The sequence below is a fragment of the Centruroides vittatus genome, unplaced genomic scaffold, assembly GCF_030686945.1.
Source record: "Centruroides vittatus isolate TY-2023 unplaced genomic scaffold, ASM3068694v2 contig_628, whole genome shotgun sequence".
NCBI lineage: Eukaryota > Metazoa > Arthropoda > Arachnida > Scorpiones > Buthidae > Centruroides > Centruroides vittatus.
The window spans coordinates 1,390,147-1,403,486 of NW_027122385.1; positions in this window are offsets into that span (position 1 = coordinate 1,390,147).

The window sequence follows — 13,340 nt, forward strand, 5'->3', positions numbered from 1 at the left end:
TATTCGAACAACTTACATTTTGACCTTATTAGATTCATTAATTAGAAATGATTTTAAAGAATTACTTTTTGTTAAACATCTGGAATTTAACGTACTGTAAGTAATTCGTTACAATTTTTAAAATCTTTCATTAGTGTTTGATCAATAGTAAAATAATATATAAAATTTATATAACTTCAAATATTTTAAAACATTACTTTTTATTAAAATCTAAATTATAAAATATATTATTATTATTCTTTAAAAATTTTTAAATTAAGATTTTTCTCACATAAAAATTATATTCTGAAATAAATTGCATATAAAATGCAAATTAATAAAATTATATAGAAGTATTAAATGGATTTTTTCAGGTAAAATGATTCAAATTAATATTATCTAAGTGATATAACTTTATTCTTTTTAACATATCTTAGATTATGTATTTTTAAAATATTTTATATGAGAAACTTGATAGGGACAAAGATATTGTGATAAGCACTCTATGAAGTACAGTAAATGCTTGAAAATTTTAATTTCTTCCCTTTCATAACAGCTGTAAGTATTTATGCTATATATTTTAATCCTGAAGCTGAAAAGGACCAAGAAGTCGATAAACATTTATAAAGAATAAAATAGAAATTTCAAGCTATATATTGGTTTATATGATGTTTAGTTTTGAAAATGTTGTTATCAGTTATTTATACATTAGTGATGTTAAATATATTAAATTGTCTGTTAAATATATCTCTTACTTATAATAAATTGAATCCATTTTTAAATTGTTTAATTAACTAGCACAACAAGTTAGAAGTTTCTTTATAGAAATATCTGACCTGTAACATGTACAAAATTATAAAACAATAGAAAATTATAAAAATTAAGGAGAAAATTTATAAATTCATATTTTTATTATTTTACATAATCAGAGATTAATTAATATAAAACAATGAAAATATTCTTTCTTTTTTTAAAAAAAAGGAAAGAACGTAATTATTTTTTCTCCTGCGATTGCTCTTACTCATATATTTAGAAAACTCATTTTTCCACTTTCATCTAGAAAGATAAGATATAAAATAATGAAAACTCTAAATGTCAAAGATGCATCATTAATATCAGTCCTTAAAACCAATCATAACTATTATTTATATCCTAAAAAATCTTTTGTGAAAAGTCAATATTTTTGCCACTCACATAACGAAAAAAGATTATTTTAGACTTAGTTCAGGTTGTGAACAAATTTTTAAAAAGAATAAAGAATTTGGCTTTTAACAACATCAGGATTTCTTCCGATATTGTTAGATATCAGGGAAAATGTTATCTAGTGACATAGTTGCTGTCAAACCTTGTAGGTTTCTGGAAATTGTTCAAGAATTTAATACGATTCAAGATCAGATGTACAATAGGCCTACTGACTAAAACACTTTATTTTGGAGCTTTTTACTAAAAAAAAACTTTATTTGACGGTATTAGGAGAAAAATATAGAATAAATCATACTTATTTATTGTAAATTATCATATTAATTTATAGAAATACATTAAAATGTTAAATATGCAATATATCTAAAAATAACAGATTGTTACAATATGAGTGGAAACAGCAAAAACTTGAAAGAAAATTGTATTTTAGTTTTTAATATTAACACGAGAAGAATGACTTAAAATAAAAACAGAAACAAAACAGTGACCAGAATGACCAAATGGTCATGATGGCCCGTCTTTTTTTTTTGCCCGACATAGAGGAGTTTTCTAATTTGCTCTTGTATATAAAAAACAAAACGCTAAAGAGATATAAATTAAAAATTATTTTTAACAAGTAAATTTATTTCTGTTTTTTTATTGATTTTGCTTATATTTTTCTGGCTTTTTGATACCAATATAGTCCTATATTTCTCTCATTCTTTGAGTAGGAATTAAAATAAACATTCAGATAAAAAAAAGATAAAAAGTTTTCGCTTGTTTTAAAACGAAAATGATATAATAGAGAACAGAATAATATTCTGTTTTTAATATAAGAAATTTAAGAAAATTAGTTTTATATGAAGAAATATATAAATGATATTTTTGGTAATAAGTTTTTTTACATGGGCAGAGCCGGATTTGAATATAGGTAAACTAAACAAGCTGCAGCTTAGAACCTCATATTTTTACACGTATTATTATTTAGTGTAGGGAAAAAGGCCTATTACATGCATAAAATTCGCACTTATGTATGATTTTTATAACTATTTGAATAGGACTTATAGTTAATGAAACTAACTTATAACTAAAACGTTTTGAAGGAGAAGGTTTTGACTGGGATGGTCCACTTAAAGTACGATTCTGCATTTCTACCAACATATGAATAAATTTATTTGTAGCAAAGTTTAATTATTCTAAAGTGATGCATTTTCAAAATATTTATCTAGTACTGTACTTTTAAATATATAATATTAAACAATAATGTTAAAAGTTTCAGAGTACTCAATTTTGAACACATTTAATAAGGTATACATTTAGAAATATATTAAACTCTGTAAATAAATATACAAGTAATTTTTAATTGAATTATAGTATTATTTTATTAAAAACTGTGTATAATAATTAAATATAGAGAGAATTAATAATTGTAACAGAACTGTAAATTTAACTTACTTTAATTCCAGAAAACACGAGGTAAAATGAATTTAATTCTGTGCCTACTTTATAAAGCAATTTTAGCCGAGAAAAAAAGTGTCAAAACAATATAATATATGAATATATAAATTAATATGATTTGAAACTGAGAAAGCTTAAAATTCCTCTCATGTTTTGGTCAAATTTTATCATCCTTTTTCGAAAACAATAATATTAGTTTTATCGATATCAAGTGGCCGTGAATAATTGGAACAGAATTTATTTCAAATATTCAGTTAAAGTTGAAAATTTTCTTGCAGAGTCAGCAAGAATAACCAATTCATCCATTTATTGCAGAATGTGCATAACAATATTAGGAATTAACTAAATACTGGAAATATGCTCGTAAATTACATGATAGATAAACGAAAAGAATAGTGAAGAGGTTCAGACCTTAAAGAATATCTATCGTGATTTTGAAGCAATTTGATTCATTTTCATAGGTTGCTTTGGTACAACAAATAAATATTTTTCACAATTTTGATTAAAAGTAATAATCTAACAAGGGGTCAAAACATAAGAAAAATCTCAAAAAAATATTTTATCATGTAAAAGCTTTACAAATTGGCATATAAGATCATAAATTGAATCGTCGAACCACAGAATAAAATCATTTAAATATTTAACGTTTGATAAGGTAACATTCAATTTAATTAAATAGTTCTAGTACTTGTGTTTATACAAATGTTTATTGCCCGTATTAAATTCTGTCAATTAATGTTAATATCGTGCAAATATAAACATCTAACAGAGTAATTAGAAATTATTCGTAAACAGAAAAATACGCAGTTAACACTATCGCATTCATAATTAAGGGCGAACTATCCATCTTTTTTATCGTCCATCTGATTCATAAAGAAAAAATAAAGTTTCACGAAGCAAGAACATCTATTTCTCATATCTGGATGTAATGTGTGGATCTTCTATTGCAAGAGATAAATTCGAATGAGACAAGAAGAAAAAAGAGGAAGTAATATAAATGATCCATAAACCAGCCAAACTTACAACAAATCGACAGAGGAACAAAGATTGTAAGTGAAGTTGTGAGAACAGTTGTTAGTAAGTTATGTCTTTGTACGAGAGTAACGAATTAGACAGAGTAGGAGAAACTTCAAAGCTTCTTTTCTTTCTGAATATAATGACACAACCATATGATGTAATACCCCAATTTAGCCAACCCAAGTCAAGGGCAGTCATCAAATAGTTTGCATTATTTGAGGACTGGATAGCAGAGGTGGCAAACGCTCCAACCTATTACTCTGGAGAAGTCGAGTTTACGTCAGATTATTTCAGTTTTTTTCATGGGTATATTGATTCAGATACGTCTGGCCTTGACCTTACCACCCGGTAACCCCCATTATCGGCCTATTCGAATTCGTATAGTCATGGAAGAAAAGGTTTTCTTACTGAACATAGGGCTGAAAGAGTGGAAAATCTTTATTTTAAAAATATTTAGACTAAACAAAGTTGTAAATAAAGATGAAAAATACCACAATAATTTAAAAAATATTCATTTCAACGTTAACTACTTTTAAAATTTTTCCTTAAACTACGCTGGTAATATATGTTAAGAAAAAGTGTATTTCCCCCAAAACAAAAAACTTTCGGGAGGAAATACACAATTTTTTATACGACTTTTTAATCAGAATAAGCTGAAACGTTTCTTTTCATCATTGAGTAAAAACGAAAACCACAGTTTCAATCGTTAGTCAATATTGTCATATATGAAGCAAACAGAAAACGTGTAATTTAAATTTTCTCAAAAAACAATTCGTATTATATTAATGTCGGAAGAAATAACAGAGAAAAAGGTCGTCAAAAGCAAAGTATTGTTTTCGATATATTACACTGCTGGCCATCCAAAATGCAACACCAAGAAGGACCAGAGATATCACAGCCAAATTTATTTGGGAGAGAACACGTTGTACAAAGATCAAACGATTGAAAATACAGTCTCTTGTGAAGTGAGGAAGATGATGGAATCAGTATGGAGTGTTGTCGCCATTGCTGGCTATAACCGCTGCTAGACGCCTCAGCATTGAGTCAAAGAGGCTTTGAATATGTTGTTGGGGTATAGCATTCCATGCTGCTTCCACATATTGCCAAAGTTGATCTGGTGTAGCAGTAGGTGGTGTATCCTGGGCCAGTCGTTCTGCAATCATCGACCAGACGTTTTCTACAGACGAGAGATCGAGAAAACAAGGAGGCCAACGCAGCAATGCAATCTGATGGGCAAGGAAGAAGTCTTGAGCATTGCATGCCATTTGTGGTCGCGCATTATCCTGTTGGGATGTGGCCGTTGGCAAGCTCTGAAGGTAAGGGAGGACAACAAGCTCCAACACCTCAGAAATATAGCGCTGGCTGGTCAGTGTACTGACAATGCATACTAGGGGGTGCGGGAGTGGAATCCAATACCATCCCAAACCATAATACAGGGTCTAGGACCAGTATGGCAATGCACATGGCAACAGTTCAGCAGTCTCTCACCACGATGTCTCCAGACTCTAATCTGACCATCGTGGTGTTGCAGGCAGAAGCGGGATTCATCAGTAAAAACAATGTCATTCCATTCGGTTGTCCATGTCCGTCATTCATCGCACTATTGCTGGCACAAATACCTGTGGTTTTGACTCAACGGTACACGCGGCAATGGACGCCTTGTGGACATTCCACTCTGCTGCAAACGACATTGAATGGTACACACGGACACCAATTATTGCACAACAGACCAAATTTGTTGTGATATGGTTCGTGATGTGGCACAGCGATCCATCACTGCCATGCGCATGATATGTCTGTCATCACGTGCAGTGGTGCAACGAGGTGGGTGCAATAGGTCCCATCGGTCCCTCATTCCTTCCTGCATCCAGCGGTTACAGATCTGCATCACAGTTGCTTGCTTACGTCTAATACGATCACCGATTTCTCTGAAGGATAATCCGCAATCCCTATAGGCAACTATACTTCCTCGGTCGAACTCAGAAACGTGCTCGAAAGACATTCATTTTCTTCTGCATGGCAAACTGAAGCTGCTTACGCCAAAAAAAAAACCGCACGAAAGAACAATTCCAGTACTTCAAAACGGCCTTCTATTCTCCCCTTTATATAGCGCTTGCAGGTTGTGCAACAGGTGCCTATGATGTGCGTCTGCACTGAAATGCTAATCACTTGCACATCTCATCGCCACAATTTTACACATGGTGCAAATTTTACTTGATTTGGATGCTTCCTTCAGGGTGTTGCATTTTCGATGGCCAGCAGTGTATATATATGTAGAGTACATTTATATAATTTTATAATTGTAACTTTATCGTTTCAGAATTTAAAATCTCACGTACAAATAGAGAGAAGTAGAATAACAGCAATAAAATGGCAACTTTATAATAATTATCCTATTTTTCTCCGACATGAAGCCCCAAAAGCTGTGGTGCGTATAGCTACATCTATTATAGTCCGCCGCTAACCGGATCTATTTTTAAGTATGCATTTGTGAATCTATGATATTTTTTTAGATTGATCTAATGACGGACTCGGTTCGCCAACATCTTTTAAAAGATTTCTTGTAAAGATCTATAATATTCAAAAGTATCTTTCTTTTTTCTTATTTTTTCAAAGAAAGAATAAAATATTATAGAGAACAGAGAAACTCTATATTATAGAAAAGTAAAGAATACTCTTCTATAAAATAGAATGAAAAGAATTTACTTTGCTGATTCGTTTACTAAATTAAATTGAGATAGTGAATTCTTTGTGCTTGGTATTTTAAAGCGAGACGAAGTTAAATAATAAAAAAGCACAAAACCAAGTAAAAATGAAACCAAGTTCTTCGGGCAGAAGAAATTATTATTTTGAGAATTTTCGTATCATTTGTTAAATTTGAATTTTGTTTAAATTCATTAAATTATTTTACCGTAATAAAAAGATGGTGAGAGATGAGCATTTGCAGAATATAACAACCAATAGCATATAAATAACGAATTTATATAACAGTAAAAGAAAGTCAAAATAATTTGCTTTTTTAGAAGAGATAAATATGAATTTTCAACAAAACTTTTAACAAGTAAAATATTTTTTCATAAAAAAATTGATAAAATATCTTTCTTTGATATTTAAGATGTATTCAAATTTTATATAATATATTCAGTATATATTATATAAGTATCCTGAAATTAGTTTTAAAATTTTAGAATGATTTTTGATAACTAATATTCAATTACTTAACTTGATTAATTCTCTCTTAAAAATTTTGAGAGTTTTACTTTCCCAGCTCTGTTGTATACTGTATAACAGAGGGAAAGTATGGCAGTATGGCCATCGGTCAAAATATGACTCCCGAAGAGTTTTACATTTTTGGACTTGGAACGTCGAGAAATGCAAAAAATTCGAATGTTTTTTCTGTGTACAATTGTTAGTGTGTATTTGTGTATATGTGTGTGTACAGGCCACGATTTTTTTTCATCTTATTTGAAGCTTAAAATCTCTTGAGGTTTTTGTCGAAAATTTCTGAAATTTTGCCGAGAGGTTTGTGTATTAGGGGAATCAATGCGATTAAATTTTGGAGGTTAAAGTTCGAAAAGAGTAGGAAGATAGAGGGGAGTCGCGTGTTATATCTCGTATAGGGTTCGACTTATTGACGATTTTACTCATTAATTAACAATCGCAATTTTTTTTTTTTTATAAAACTCATCACTACCGTCAAAACTAAGCTTTTTACCATTTTATAATAATTAAATATATAAAAATATTTTTTAAATAAAATATTATAACAGGTAACGCCACACGCAGTTTTAAATGTTTCCAGGAAAGTTAAGCAACTCGTTGTTTGATTTTTTAGATAAGGAATGAAAGCAATGGAATTCTAAACATACCATTATCATTCTTTTATAAATGTCTAATTGGTTCATTTATGAAATATTAAAAAATATCCTAAATATAGTTAGTTGATGATCAGTTTTGTTTTAAAAATTATTTCTTACTTTAAGTAGCATTTCGCACAGAATTACATTTCGACTTCTCTCATTAGTAATAATTTATGTGCAACTTGTCCGAGTGGAAGAAATTTATGAACATTGGTAGTTGGTACACACAACAATTTAAACAAATTGCGATGGCAAACTTTTTCATTAAACTTATGCGGAGATTTTTTAAAGGATTATCTCCGCTAAGACTAATAACTTAAGTTTCGTCTTATGTAGTCTGTTTTAATCAAGGGACAAAGAGTAATTCCTTCAAAACACTTTAATCACACTTGGTATGGCAGCAATGCATTTCGGAATAGAAAAAAAATCACTCCCTCTTCAGGCTACAAACAAACAATGTGTACTGTTGACATTGATAATTAAAAACAAAAGTTTATGATATAAAACACTGATTCGAAACAATTTAAAATCTATTCTTTACAAAACGCAGTTAACATTTTCCCACAATCCAATAAGCGTTTTTCATAAATTCTTTCCCAAATTTTTCCGTATAAAAACTATAAAAAGATTAAGAAAACATATATATATATATATATATACATTTTCATTACATGTCTAATATCTAAATAGGGACTAGTTAGTTAAGCATACAAAAGTGCTCTTGGCAGATCGCTCTCGTCCTACAATGCCTTATACCGTATAACAAGTCACACTTTGTGATCACAATGTACAGAACGAAATCAGAGAGGAGTGAAGCGCCCGAAATTTATCGTAGCCCATACTTCCCGTAAGATACCAGAGAGTAATTGTGTGAATTTGGTCCAGATCGATCAAAGCGGTTATGGGAGTCTTTAGGGAAGGTGAAATCATCAGGAATGAGTGAGGGTCCGCGTTTCTAGACAGTTTACTAATTGTGCTTCGAAAAGTAATAAGCTTTTCAATGGTCCCTTCACACGGATGTATTTTGTGACAATTGCGGTTTTCTTTTAGACATTTTATCCTCGATAAAGCTCTATCGCACATATGTACAGCTGAAAAGTAAACGAAAAAAACTCAATTTTTATAGATAGAAATCTGATAACATAAGACTAGTTCCTATTTTTAAACAATGGTAAATGGTACGGTAGAATTAATACTAAAACAACGAATACATAACAATACTATAGGCCTACTTGTAAAAGTTTTGTTTCATATAAAAGAAGTAAACTCACTCCTTATAACTGTATCTGATAACATAAGAGTATTATTATAGGAAACGAACGACCAAAGACTATATAAACAAAGCATATACACAAGTACCCATAACTGCACGAATCAAAACCGAAACCGAAAATATAAGATAATAAGTTTAAAAAAACCCACTAGATGGAGAAAGGAATTGACCTTGAACAGAGGAGACATAGGATGCTGCCAGACAAATGCCGCGGTAAAAACATCGTTCTCGTGCATTTTCCTTTTTTAATATGAAAATAATATGTAGCCCGTGTTTATCTGGAAGTAATAAGCATTTCAATTGCAGAAAGCTTTTAAAAATCGGTTCAGTAGATTTCAAAATTATCTCTAGCAAACAAACATTCTCTCTTTATATATTAATATACATATATAGATATAGATAATTAAAATATTGTATCATTTATAAAATACTGTTATCTTATTGCGTGTACTTTTGTCAAGATGAAATATTGGCGGGAATTAGAAGCTACAAAAGAATACATGTAGTAGAAGCGCCATGTGTGGCAAGTTCCCAATCTATGGTTTATACAAAAATAATATCACCAAATTTGAATATTTCTCTCATTTGTTGTACATTAATGGAAATTTGTCAATCATTCGTTACAAAATCTTTAACCGAATTTTTATTTTTTCTAAAAATTTTCTATTGACTATAAGAACAATTAAAAACTTTATTTCGAATTTTCAGTTTTAGAAAAACCATTAATGGTTTTCTTAAAACCGTACTAAAATCTTTCTATTAAGCTTATTTTGGAAGAGTTACGAATTTGAGTGTAACTTTCTATCTCGTTTTATATTTCCGAATCTAATTAATATCATCATAAATCAATAAACCGAAAATTAATTTTGACGTGTTTTCTCTGCAAATTAAATTATAAAAGACTCATTATGTGAAAAATTAATTTTCAATATAATGGGGACAAATTTCGTTAACTTCATTATATAAAATTTCTTATGACATTGAATTCCGTTATCTATCTCCATAAAGTTTATTATCGATTCATAATAAATAATTTCGAATCTCTTTAAAGATTCTTAATACTCCTTACAGTGAAAAAAATATAAGAGTGGGAGTAGTGGGAGTGTATAAAATAAATTAATGAAAAGTTATTAAATATTCAAATGCAAGCAGTTCAAACTTTTATATAATAAGTTAATGTAAGTTATCCGTTAGAGTTCTTAAAATTAAATAATGATTTGAACGAAGAATTTAAGAGCTTTGAAATTTAAACAAATCATAACATCATTCAGCGCAACTAACAAGCTTGATAGAGGAATAAACTAAGAATATTGCTGATTACAACAATCAACACATTATAATTAATATAATGACGCGAAGTTCTCCATTTTCAAAGTCGTTCATGAATTTCATATTCGAAGAGCGTGAATAAAGTGTCGGCACATCAAATATTTTAATCTGAGTTTCATGAATAAGCTTTTAATTATTACATTTTTAGTATTAAATAAATTGATATTAACTAAAACTTTCCACCAAAAAATTTACTATTTAAAATGAATGAACGACGAACTTTTAATGGTCATAACAACTATCCATTTTTCAAAAATAACTGAATTATGAAAGGAAGAAAAAGAAATTTTCATTTAAAAAATAATAATAATAAATTGAAATCTACTCAATTTTAAACTACGGAATTTTGTGATTTTAAAATTCGATTATTTTCAGTAAGCATCTTTTTCATCATTTATCAAATTGCATTGAAATACTTTCTTATGGAAAGAAGAATAATTTTGTATTTGTATCACAATGACGAACAATGAATAGAGCTTTTCAGTTAATTTATTCCTTATATTCTCAAATAATCAATTCAATTCTAAAACATTAATTAAACATTAAGCAAAAAATTTTAACAGATGTCAGTTTTAATATAAATAATCACATAATTTAAAAGACGATCGTCTTTGAAATTATGTGATTATCGATTACTTGGTGCGCCTTTTCAAACTAAAAATCTTAAAAATGTCTTTTAAATTATACTAGTTGTGTCATATATTTCATAAATAAATAATTAATAAATCCATTAAATAATTTTACTTAACCAAAATTATATATATTTACGTTCTCTATTCAGTGCTGACATGTGGCCTTTAAAGCCTTAAGCCTCCAAGAAATGATTACGTTTAAAAAAGTGAGGTTATGAAATATGTAGAATGAAGTTTTAAGCTGTAGCTTGTTTAACTTGTTTAACCCTCTAGCATTTTAATGAAATTTATTTAATTAATATATTAACAAAAAAAAAACATATATTACATTAAGAAAATTGAAAACATCAAGTCGAATTCTCCCCAAGCAGCCCTTCCTATCAGGTTCTTATTTGTTTGGTATAAGGCAACTCTATTAGAATTTTTGTCACGATTTATGAATATATATCTCTCATAGCTAGAGGCTCCCTTCTATATAAACATTACTCATATAAGAAAAAATATTCTCTGACAGTTCCATTTACATAAAAATATTTTCTTACCATAGTTTAAATGCAAATATAATATATTAAATCAGATGAATAGTTACAGCTATACAAGCTTTCTAAAAATATATTACATAAATTTCAAATAAATTCAATCAAATATTTATTTCAATAGTAATAATATTATAATAAGTTTAAGTGTTATTCGAATTTTATAAATATATTAAAATTTTTAAAAATTTAATATACTGTATATAATATTTTCAGAAAATTATGGTAAATAAATATACCCGGTGGCCTAAAAGTAAGTTAATCATTATTTCTAATAAAATATTTTTTTATATATAATAATTGAATTTTATTTTAAAATTTATTCATACACGTTTCAAAGAATCAATATTTCAAAAAACAAGGTTAATTAATAATTAACTTTTAAGCCACAATGAGGGTTAAAATAATACAACAATCAATTAAGTTATTTTTATTTTATTGAATAAAACTTAAAATATAATAATAATGTATTCAAGTTTTCCCAAATTATAATTCACTCATGTTTATTTACTTTAAACATATCCTTAGAAAACAAAGTTATTTTTTTCTACAACAAATGATTTATTTTTTTAAAAAAGTTCAAAGAAAAATAAGGAAAGAATTGAAGTGGATTTATTTCAGTATATTTACGTTGAAAATAATTTTTCAAAGGACATATGAATATAATATTAACATCACGATCATGGCCGGAAGGAAAAGATACTAAAATATCTAGGCCTATATTATTATCTTTAACTGATTGAAGTCTAAAAAGGATTTTCAATACACGTATACTTTTTTAAGTAATAGTATACACATATTCATAAAATTGTAAAAAAAAATTTTAAATATTTTAATAAAATTATCATTAATCTGTACGGCATCTGTTATTAATACAAATTCCATCGTGGATTCTTGAGTTCATTGATCCACATATTGATCAAAATATGGAAATTCGTCTCTCTGACATATTAAAGTTTTTCATTACCTTATAATTAATTTTATGAGTCAGTAATAAATAAATTATTTTTAACAGAATAAAATAATATATTATGATATAATTTTCTGAAATTTTATCAATGTATTATTTTATGTAATAAAACCATAATTTAATTTGTAAGATGGTCTTTTAGTGATTAAAAATTGTTTTATAATAATAGATAATTTATTTATATTTAAGTATACTAAAGAAGCGAAGCAGTGGAAAAGTCAGTGAACAGTATTTTTAAGAAAATCAGCAATTTCTGAAAGTTAGTCAAAGCGTTATAATCTGTAAGGATCTTACTTTGTGTACTTTGTGTAGTTTCTAATAATAAGGCATTTGAAAAAGACAAAAATTTACTTATTATAATAGTTAATTGACCTTTGAGTTATTCTGTATTTTAAAAATTATGCAAATTAATTATTTTTACTTCGAAATTATTAAATATTATTGTTTTATCAAAAACATCTCGTATAAAATCTTATTAAATTATATATTTATATATCAAACTCGAAAACTTTAACGATTATTTTTCCATTAATGATTTTATACTTGATATTTCGCTGATTCGACATAAAATTGTAGAGAAATAATCGTTATTTCCTACAAGATTGTGCAATCTTTATTTTATATAACTTTTATCATTTTTAAAACTCAAAAATTTCCTTTGATATTTTTCTAGTTTCAATCTTTTTTGATCAATAATGGCTTTCAGACAAATATGACATTTATTGAAAATTCCTAAGCGAAAGTCATGCAGAAATATTTTTCATATTGTCTTGTTTTTAAGATAAAAATTAAAAATTAATTGTATTATCGTTTAACTAATTATAACATTTGTCAATAGATATATTAATTTTATACATAATTTATTCCCTCTGAAAGTTATACTTTATTCATTTTTAAGTTTTTTCGTGTTTGTGTGCTTAAGAAATTGAATTTTTAAACACTAAATTATTTTCTTAAATTATTCTAAAATAATTTAAATTTTAAAGAGAGACAATAATAATTTGCATATATATTTTTAGTTCATAAAATTTGTATTATTACAGTTCACTTTATGTTGAAAAAATGGAAATTGTATAAAAACAAATCCTCAGATCATTTGTAATGATC